This window comes from Gavia stellata, chromosome 3 (genome assembly GCF_030936135.1).
Source record: "Gavia stellata isolate bGavSte3 chromosome 3, bGavSte3.hap2, whole genome shotgun sequence".
Taxonomy (NCBI): Eukaryota; Metazoa; Chordata; class Aves; order Gaviiformes; family Gaviidae; genus Gavia; species Gavia stellata.
In genome coordinates, this window is record NC_082596.1 from 16,246,022 (window position 1) to 16,257,421 (window position 11,400).

An 11,400-nucleotide genomic window follows, 5' to 3' on the forward strand; every position below is an offset into this window, starting at 1 on the left:
TATAATTTCTTTCCTATTATTAACCCTTTCTTCAAACTGACCTGACCTGACTGGGGTTAGGAGCTGCCCCAGGGAGATTTCAGCCTGTAAGGTGGCATTGGAGCTCCCCTTCCTCCCCCTGTCCCCCTTCACCTGAGTACTGGAGACATTACCCCAGTGCAATTCTCCCCAGAGCCTCACTGAGAAGGGAGGAGGAGAGGGTAGCCCGAGAGCCCCAGACAGACGGACAGACAGACACTGCAATACCCCCAGCAGGCCTTGAGGACAGGAGGAAGGACTAGGCAGAGCAGTGCGGAGCTCGGCAAAAGACCAGGAGTGTGGATACCATACGGGTACTGGCATCTAATGATGCTGATGCTGTTGCTTAGTAGATAAATTCAGAATCACTCCTCCCTGTACATTGCTTTGTTGCCCATCCCAACTGAAACGCTTGTGTCAGTTTAGTTATGCTAACAGAGGCCTCTAGCGGGAGGACAGCAAATGCCAGACAAACACTTTCTGCATGGATAGTTCAAACGGCTTTACACAAAACTCTCCTTCAGAGTTGTGACAGCTCAGTGGACCCAGCTGGCTCGTGGTGTGGCTTTTTCTTCCCCCCATCCCTAGCTGGTACAGGATACCATACGCAGAAACAGTATGTACTAGCCAAGCTTGGGATCCAGAGGTTCATGAAGCTGAGGTTCACCAGAGAGATGGCTGCACTGGTGTCACAGAGCTGGAACCAAGCTCATTTATTGCCGAGAAGAGACAGGGTAGAGCTAGAAGAGTGCAATGTGCACACCACGGGTGCACGCACAGGATATTATGACAAGAGATGGGTGAGGTTTGCCGAGCCTTCAGCAGCAGCGCGAGTCAGCATGTAAGGTATACTGTGTGGATGGAGACAATCTCACTGTGATGCTGTACAGCCACCCGCTGACCAAAGAAGTTTTAAAAACAACCTTATCCTACTGCAAGGATTTAAAGCATAAGCTCTGACATTAATCTCTAACATTATCATAATCTTCACTATTAAATAGTTGCCATTTTATTTCAACTCTATAGAAATTCCCTGGAACTTCTTTCATCAAGAATGGCTAAAACATTCCCGAGACCCCTGGCACCAGTCTGGCATATGTAATGTATACTGGACTGCTCCTTTACTCCACTGTATCAGTTTTATTCCAGTGTAAAACTGATATAATAGAAAACCAAGCCTCCAGCCTCTGTGTTTGAATTACCAGACCTTAGCTTTAGTACAGAAGAAAATAGATCAGTGTATCTGTTACATATTTCTTGCCTTTCTTATCTACAGAGACAAAATAATTTTGGATAGATGCCCTAGGGAGCCAAAAAGACCATGCTTTTCAGCTTTTGCGATATTTGTTACATCTTGGATCAGAAGATTACACAGTAATCTCAACAATAAAATAAATTCCAAACAATAATAATCCTCCAACGTTTTAGCTGTGTGAAGAAAAGCCTCTCCAGTGAAGACGTTGAAAAGAAATAGGAGGTGATGGAGAGGTTAGTTTGGATGTAATTTTATTCTTAAGGTGATTTGACTCGTGACTGGGAGCAGCACTACTGAAGAAAACGCATTGAACCTCTCTGACAGGACTTGAACTCAATCACTAGCGAAGGTCCTGTCAACAAGCCTACAGCAGTGGTCCACGATTCCCAGGAAGCACGGCCAGTGAGCAGGTGATGTGAGCATTGCATACACGCAGTTTTCAGCAGCACGGCCCAGAAGGATACTAATGTTGCTCTGCCCTCTTCTTTCCCATCACCACTTCTCTTTGCCCAAAACAGGCCTTTAAAATTGCCTTCATGCCTCCCTCCAGCCCCAAACTTCACAGTTTTCTCCTGGTTTCTAAGAGGATATGCAAGTATAGCCTCAGATGTGAACTTGTTTCCCAAATCTAAGTTCTATGAAAAACAGGCAGATGCTTAGTGAAAACATTATTTCTCTTCATTCTTGTTCACGCTGCAAAGTGATAGCCTAATATGTACACACACGAAACTGTAAGGGCCTCTTTCTCTCCCTCTGAACAAACATAGGCGGATACTTGAATGGTTGTGGTTAAACTGATGAGTGAGCTGGAAGTACAAACTGCTGGCATGAAGAGGGTTTCGGAGCTGGGTATGCGTTTCTCACGGATGTTACATTTTCCATAGCAGGCATAAAATTTAGTCTTTGAAAAGACACTTCCTTTTTGAAATTGTTATTGGCTTTGAGAAAAAAGAACACATTTCAAGCTTTCTTTGTACACTGTAAGGAAACACAAACAGGTTACAAACAACATTTAAAAAATTCTCTGCCCGTCACCTTTAAAAACTTGCAATTTTCTGTAAAAGGACTCTGCTGCATTTCCTTCCATTAAATCCCTTCTGTCTCATGTCTTCTCAGTGCTCTGTTTCTGCTATATGTGAAAAGGTATCTTAGCAATATAATACCAATTTGGGGGCAAAATTCTTCTGCGATGTGACATACTACCACAGTACTACTGGTTTAGGAATCATCTGAGCTGGAGTCAGATATTAGTTTATTTTCAATAATGATCTTAAAAGGTGTGTTACACTGTTCTAGGAAGACAAGAGGAAAAAAAAACTTAAGACACAAAAAAAAGACACAGGAAACAAACTGTAGGGATACACTTTTTCGCAAAGGTATACTTAAAAAATACATTAGAGGACCCAAAATATGGAAGTTCTCTTCTGTACTTACACGTCTTTTCTGGTAGATGTTCAAATCAAGATGTAGCTGAAGAAAATAAAGCTGCTATAAGAAAAGTCCCTCTCTACATTGGACTATCTTCTTCAGATACAACATTTTGACTGCCTGTCATTCAGATCTCTTCCTAAAATGTAAGTCTTCACCCACTGCTATCAGTGGCAATGTCTTCCTAAATGTTCCAAAGGGACCCTTATGTGGCCATCCAAGGTGCATTTATCTTCCATTTGTTATCTAGAAGTTGGCCATCTAGCTCAAACCAGTTGCCCAGGGAACCTCTCCAGCCAGTGGAGGGAGACAAGTATCTTCACCAGGCAAAGATACACATCTCAAGATGTGTTTTTGGCACCAACAAGAGGAACTGCCCTCTGGATGTACCTGTGTCAGCCTACTAAATGTGAAGACGGCTAGCTTAGACAATCGCAACCTTTACATGACTGAAGATCAGTGAGATAAAGCTCACCACAAACATACTGTTGCACTGGGGCTGCTGGAAGAATCATAGAATCGTTTAGATTGGAAAAGACCTTTTAGATCATCAAGTCCAACCGTTAACCTAACCCTGCTAAGTCCAGCACTAAACCATGTCCCTAAGTGCCTCATCCACATGTCTTTTAAATACCTCCAGGGATGGTGACTCCACCACCTGCCTGAGCAGCCTGTTCCAATGCTTGATAATCCTTTCAGTGAAGTTTTTCCTAATATCCAATCTAAACCTCCCCTGGTGCAACCTGAGGCCATTTCCTCTTGTCCTATCACTTGTCACTTGGGAGAAGAGACCAACACCCACCTCTCTACAACCTCCTTTCAGGTAGTTGTAGAGAGCGATAAGGTCTCCCCTCAGCCTCCTCTTCTCCAGACTGAACAACCCCAGCTCTCTCAACCGCTCCTCCTAAGACGTGTGCTCCAGACCCCTCACCAGCTTCATTGCGCTTCTCTGGACACGCTCCAGCACCTCAATGTCCTTCTTGTAGTGAGGGGCCCAAAACTGAACACAGGATTCGCGGTGCGGCCTCACCAGTGCCGAGTACAGGGGCATGATCACCTCCCTACTCCTGCTGGCCACACTGTTTCTGATACAGGCCAGGATGCCATTGGCCTTCTTGGCCACCTGGGCACACTGCTGGCTCATCTTCAGCCGGCTGTCAATCAACACCCCCAGGTCCTTTTCTGCGGGGGAGCTTTCCAGCCACTCGTCCCCAAGCCTGTAGCACTGCATGGGGTTGTTGTGACCCAAGTGCAGGACCCGGCACTTGGCCTTGTTGAACCTCATACAATTGGCCTGTCCAGATCCCTCTGCAGAGCCTTCCTGCCCTCGAGCAGATCAACGCTCCCGCCCAACTTGGTGTCATCTGCAAACTTACTGAGGGAGCACTCAATCCCCTCATCCAGATCATTGATAAAGATATTGAACAAGACTGGCCCTAGTACTAAGCCCTGGGGGACTCCGCTTGTGACCGGCTGCCAACTGGATTTCACTCCATTCACCACAACTCTCTGGGCTTGGCCGTCCAGCCAGTTTTTTACCTAGCGAAGTGTACGCCCATCCAAGCCATGAGCAGCCATTTTCTCCAGGAGAATGCTGTGTGAAATGATGTCAAAGGCTTTACTAATGTCTAGGTAAACTATATCCACAGCCTTTCCCTCGTCTACTAAGCAAGTCACTTTGTCATAGAAGAAGATCAAGTTAGTCAGGCAGGACCTGCCTTTCATAAACCCATGCTGACTGGGCCTGATCGCCTGGTTGTCCTGCACATGTTGCGTGGTGGTACTCAAAATTATCTGCTCCATAATGTTCCCCAGCATTGAGGTCAGGCTGACAGGCCTGTACCTCCCCAGATCCTCCTTCCGGCCCTTCTTGAAGATGGGCATCACATTTGCTAACCTCCAGTCCACTGGGACCTCCCCATTTAGCCAGGACTGCTGGTAGATGATGGGAAGTGGCTTGGTGAGCACTTCCGCCAGCTTCCTCAGTACCCTTGGGTGGATCCCATCCAGTCCCACAGACTTGTGTGTGTCTAAGTGGTGTAGCAAGTCGCTAACCATTTCCCCTTGGATTGTGGGGGCTTCGTTCTGCTCCCTGTCTTACAGGTCAGGGGGTTGGGTACCTGGAAAACAACTCGTCTTACTATTAAAGACTGAGGCAAAGGCGGCACTAAGTACCTCCGCCTTTTCCTCACCCTTTGTCACTATCTTTCCCCCCTAATTCCAGTAAAGGATGAAGATTCTCCTTAGCCCTCCTTTTGTTGCTCATGTATTTATAGAAACATTTTTTGTTTTCTTTTATGGCAGTTGCCAGGTTAAGTTGGGCTTTGGCTCTTTGAATTTTCTCCCTGCAAAAGCTCACAACATCCTTGTAGTCCTTCTGAGTAGCCTGCCTCTTCTTCCAAAGGTCATAAACTTTCTTTTTTCCACTGAGTTCCAGCCAAACCTCTCTGTTCAGCCAGGATGGTCTTCTTCCCCGCCGGCTCATCTTCCAGCACATGGGGACGGCCTGCTCCTGCACCTTTAAGATCTCCTTCTTGAAGCGTGTCCAGCCTTCCTGGACTCCTTTGCCCTTCAGGACTGCCTCCCATGGGAGTCTGTCCACCAGGCTCCTAAACAGGACAAAGTCAGCCCTCCAGAAATCCAAGGTGGCAGTTCTGCTGACCCCCTCCTTCCTTCTCTGACAATCGAAAACTCTATCATTTCATGATCACTGTGCCCAAGATGGCCTCCCAACATCGCAATCCCCACAAGGCCTTCTCTGTTCACAAATAACAGGTCTAGCGGGCGCCTTCCCTCGTTGGCTCACTCACCAGCTGTGTCAGGAAGTTATCTTCCACATGCTCCAGGAACCTCCTAGACTGTTTCCTCTCTGCCGTATTCTACCCCAGCAGACATCTGGTAAGTTGAAGTCCCCCATGAGAACAAGGGCTAGCGATCGTGAGCCTTCTCCCAGCTGCTTATAGAATATTTCATCTGCCTCTTCATCCTGGTGGGTGGTCGATAACAGACTCCCACCATGATATCTGCCTTGTTGGCCTTCCCCCTGATTCTCACCCTCAGACACTCAACCCTATCGTCACCATTGTTAACCTCTAGGCAGTCAAAACACTCCTTAACATGCAGGGCTAGCCCACCGCCTCTACTTCCTTGCCTGTTCCTTCTGAAGAGTTTGTAGCCATCCCAGTGCAGCACTCCAGTTGTGTGAGTCATCCCACCATGTTTCTGTGATGGCCACTATATCATAGTTTTCCTGCTGGACAATGGCTTCCAGCTCCTCCTGTTTATTGCCCATGCTGCGTGCATTGGTGTAGATGCACTTTAGTTGGGCTATGGATCCTGTCACCTTTTTGGGAGGAGAAGCCCTAATTCCTATGCGACTGATCTCAGGTGCTGCCCTGGTTTCTAGCACATCAACAACCCTTACATCTTTGCTGCTGCGTGGGTCCCCATCCCCTACCTCCACTGAGGCAGCAGTCCAAAGGTCCTTGCCAGCACACCGCCCCTCAAACACTGTGTGCCACCCCCAGGCTTATCTTCAGTGAGCCTTGTTTTATCCCTTTCCCCCTTCAATCCTACTTTAAAGCTCTTTCAATAAGCCCTGCTAACTTCTGCGCCAGGTTCCTTCTCCCCCTCAGAGACAAGCATCCCCCACCTGTTGCCAGCAGGCCTGGTGCCATATAGAGAGATCCATGATCAAAGAATCCAGAATTCTGCCAGTGACACCAGACCCGGAGCCAGGTATTGATCAGCTGGCAATTCCTGTTTCTTCCCTCATCGTTCCCTGCCAATGGAAGGACGGAGGAGAACACCTCCTGATTTTGAATCAGAACTCAGGTGGGTTTCAGTGACATCAATTTTATCCCAAAAGGAATATTATGACACTACAGGCAAATAGTACTGGTTTGTTCCTATATAAGAAAAACTTCCTTTTTATAAAAATAACGTGCTGACTAGGTGAACTTCTCTGCTGTGATGAAAGATTGTATAAGGTTTATGCAAAACCTTATCCTGAGGATACATAAAGACCTCAGAATAGGATGTGAGGGGGTGTGTATACATATATGGCTTTCATCCTCAAAACACTATACTGATAAAGGCAGTTGTTGTTGTGCCCCAGCTAGCCTGTTAAATGTTCACACTGAAAGATATAATTACTAACCAACAAAGCAGCTCTTGATGTTGAGACTGTTATATATCGGAGTTAGAGATAAGCAGGATTTGTTAGAGTGAAACTAGAACATAGGCAGGTAAGTAGGTGGGTGGTTATATACTAGTATTGTTTCCTCATTTCAACCAAAGGCAATTCATCTCTTTCTTGGAATAGAGTGAGCCACAAGATAGGAAAAATAGTTATTTATTCCACGTTAAACAATTTAGATGGGTTTAGCAGCTTTAGTTTTCCAATGGCTTGATGCAGGAATTTGGAGCCTGGCATAATACAAGCATGGTCCTACCGATCTGTGTTTAGCTTTCTCTGTGAAACGCTGCCTACAGCAGAGCAAGCTGTTAGCCTGAATTTGAAAGGAAATGAGGCTTATTCAGTTAAGGTCTCTGTCAATCCTCCCCTAAAAACTTTTGAACCAGATGGCCAGTTTAAAAAAAAAATGACAAGGGGACTGAAGTCTCTGCAGTCTGAAGTTCCTAAAAGCTTTCAGAAAAGAAGCAAATACAAAAAGAAGGAAGAATTAAATATTGCATATCTGTTGAAGAAGACAAGTGAGCTCAAGTTACCTGTTGTGTTGGGCCTGCCAGGCAGCCCCTCGGCAGCACTACATCCAGGGAATTAGCATCCCGGCAGCCAAGGATCAGCCACAGTACATGCTTTCTCTTGCCTTGCCCATGGGAGGAAACTGAGGACAAAGTGGGGAAAAAAAGGCTTAAGGGAAATGAGGGGGAAATATTTTTTTAAAAAAGCAAAGTGCTAGGGGCCGTGAGAGAGGCTAGTGCTCTCCCACGTGAGGGAATATGTAGTAACAGAGACACAAATTGATAGGAAATAAGATTTAAGTAGTTCTGCGGCTCATGTGGCTTCCTTCTTATTAAACATAATCATCATGGTATCATACATAAGCGTTTTCACTGAATTGAGCTTTTGCAAAAAGATCACAAGAAACTGTGATATGTATATACATATATACACATGTATTTAGATCTGATTAACCCCGCTTTATCTGAACGTCAGGTACGCAGAGACATTTCTGGTGGCAACAAGAAGGGCACTTTAGGCAAAGGGAAGAGCAACAGTAAAAAGTGAAAATTCTCTTTTTCCTTCCTAACTGTAAGATTAAATTTGGCCTTGCAGTATTTAGATTTGAAATTACTACTTGCAGCTTTTTTGATATAACTATTACAGTGAGCATGAAAACTCTTCCAGAAAATTAAAACTGATTCTAAAATATGTACAGTACCACCAGAGTCAAGAATTCCTTTATCTTTTGCAACACCTCAGTAGAAGGTGAGCTTGAAAAATGTTCTGCAATGTAACAGATGAGTTTGCAGACCTACAAAGAAGGGAGACCAGCCTGACCTGAGTCTGACCATGAATGCCATGGGTCAGTCTTGCATTAGATGCTTCATGTTTTCTTTTATTAATTTTATAAATATTGCCTTCTAATTGCATTGGAGGTTCCATTGTAAGCTTTTGCTGGTGGCTAAACTTTGCAGCCTATTACAAACCAGGGGCAGGCTATGTTCTCATCTCCTTCTCAATCTTGCCCGTTTATTGACCTTTAAGGCTAGAAGGCCTAGACTACTAACTTAGACTAGGACAACTTAAGCAAGATACGCTCCACTGGAAACTTCAAATCCCAAAGATGTAAATAAGAGTTTTTCCATTGATCTTTCTGGAGAGTGGCTGGAGGCATTAAAAACCTTGCTGTTTCCTGGCACCCTGGCTCTCCGGTAGGCTAATGGTGTGTATTTTCCTCTTTTATCACTTGTCTTACAGTATGCCTTGCCTAACTCCCACTCAGACCCAGCCCCTCCTGTCTTTTGATCTGTTTGATTGCTTTGCTCCTTTGCTGACTGGATTCTCACAGCTTACAGGGAGCTGTGATTGAGAAAGCGGCTAGGAACAAATATAATCATCCCCACCACAGTATATGAGTTTAGAAAAGGTTACAACTCAGAAAAATTACTAATGCTTTTTGTACTGAAAAGATAACAAAATAGCTTAAACACATTTTAGCTATCTGTATTTGAAATAGAAATGCTCTTCTTGAATAGAGATTATCTGGAAAGATTTAGGAAATAAAATCACAGGTTTTAGGAATGTTGAATAGGAAACAATCTGCCAATCATGTTATATTACCCCCTTCAGAAACTAACCAAGCTTTATATTAAAAACAGTTGGGGAGTTCTTTTGACTCTTGCATTTCCCATCCTAGAGTCATAGTTTTCCAATGTTTGGAAATTTTAATTTCTAGCCTCACTTTTCCTGTGAAAAGTTTATATATGTTTGTCCTTGAGTCATTACTGCCAGTCATTACTCTGCTTTTGTTTCATCAACTTAAATACAACATAAACAGGCTCCCTGTTCTCCCAGTTCTCTCAGTACTCCCACCTCCCAGTACTGCAAGTCAAGTCTGTGTTTCTAGGAATGGAAAACTGTAAAGATGATATTTATACCATGAAAAATTATGTAGTACCAGGGCATGAGGGCACAAGTACAGGATCATCCATACTATCAAAATGCTAGCCTGTTCCCTGGCACAACTTTAGCCCACGCCATCTAGCATCCCTCCAGACAATGCAACTGTTTGGGGGACAGAGCAAGTCATGGCCATTCCCAGTAGATGCTTTGAGATGAATCCTGGACTTCTCTTTTAGGCACCGCAGTTGGGAAGAGGGAATGCAATTTAAGCTTATGAACCATTTATTTACTAATACAGATAAAGCCACAGAATTTCAGATATTAATGAGACTTCATTTACATGTTGTCAGTACCTCCACTGGAGATACTCTGATACAGCTGATGATTGCATTTTCTGTTTTCATGGACACATTACATGGATGACATCACATCAACTGACCTTTTGCAGTTGAGGCCCTTAGAAGCTGCTTTTGTTTGTACTGCCATTTAATTACAGCTGAACTAATTTCTGACCACTCATTTCAAATTATTTTTCAATGACCACCTTTTCAATAACATCACATCACAAAGCAAGTCTCATATAACATTTCTGATTGGTTCTGTGGCTGTTTGGTGCATGTTCTTGTCAGATACCAGGCTCAGAAATATCTAGATTTTACCATTTGTTCTCCAATCTATACCAGAATGACAGAATAACACTTAAATGAATTGCATCTATGTTTAAATTGAAACCTCAGGGGACATCTCTGGCAAACTTCATTCACTCACTTCAGGAAACTTTCTTTCTTTTTTTAACAATCAATCATCAAAAGGGATAGTAAAACTGATTTTTTTTCTCTTTGTATCCCCTTTATAGGGGATACCCATTTATAGTCTCTAGCATTTAGCAATCTGTTCCACTCCAAACTGCCTTTAACATTTTTCCTGAAGATGCAATTTCTAGTTACTTATTTCTGAATATTTTATGCTTTACAAAGATGATTGCTATTCACTATGTCCCTGTTGTTCCTATAACACCTAGTTTCATATTCTGCATTGGTTGTTGTAATTTCTTTCTTTTGTGTAAACCACTTATAATTACTGTATAGATACTTCAATTGCTTTTTACTGTTTATATCCAATTTCTCAGACAGATGAGACAGAGTCCTTTCTATATCTTTTTTTCATTAATATAAATACTTTCTTCTAGCTAGCAATGTTTTCCTACTCTTTAACCTATTCCTTTTTTTGTCTGTGTACTTTTTAATCAAATTTTGTTTTCTTTGTGCTAAACCAGATGTCTTTTCCACTCCTCATAATTCCTCTCACTTCTTCACTCACATAACAGACTCCCAAGAGGCCTGGTGCTCAGTACTGTTATCATGAATGTTTTCTAGGAGATAGATATCCTAATTTTTTTTTTTTTTCACAGCAACAATCCTTGGCTGCATTATAGTATTATGACTATAATGCACAGAATTATAAGAAAGGCAAACCGCAGGAGCCGCTGCAGATCATCAAGTCCAACCTTGCTGCTCAAGGCAGGGCTAGCTTCAGGGGTAGATCATGGGGTCTGGAAGTAGCAGCAGGAAGGATCAAAGGTAGGAGAAGAGCAATAGGAATGACCTCATATTGAAGGCACCTAGAGATTAGCAGTTTATCATGATCCTAGCACATAGATATCAGCTTCTCAGGACACCCAGATCAGAGACAAAGAATAGTGAGTAAATACTGACAACTCATGGAGGTGAGAGATGGGATAGGGTGGACAAACTCATCACTGAGATGCCCTAAATGGTACAAAAAGGCACAGGCAAAAATCAGCACATAGCTCCCAACCTAAGAAAAGACCAGGAGACAAGATGAGGTCTCAATAGCTGATGTCCTTGTCCTTCAACAGGACTCCTGGACAGATCACTTGGCCAAATAGGTATAATAAAACCATGGAAGAAAGCAAATGTACAACAATGCATTTTACCTGACCAGATGTTAGTGGGCATGGTGGTGGTGGGTTGATGGTTGGACTTGATGATCTTACAGGTGTTTTCCAACCTTAATGATTCTGTGATTCTGTGATTTCAGCATCCTGATACCTGCATGCTGGACAGACTACCAGGGTATACGTGTC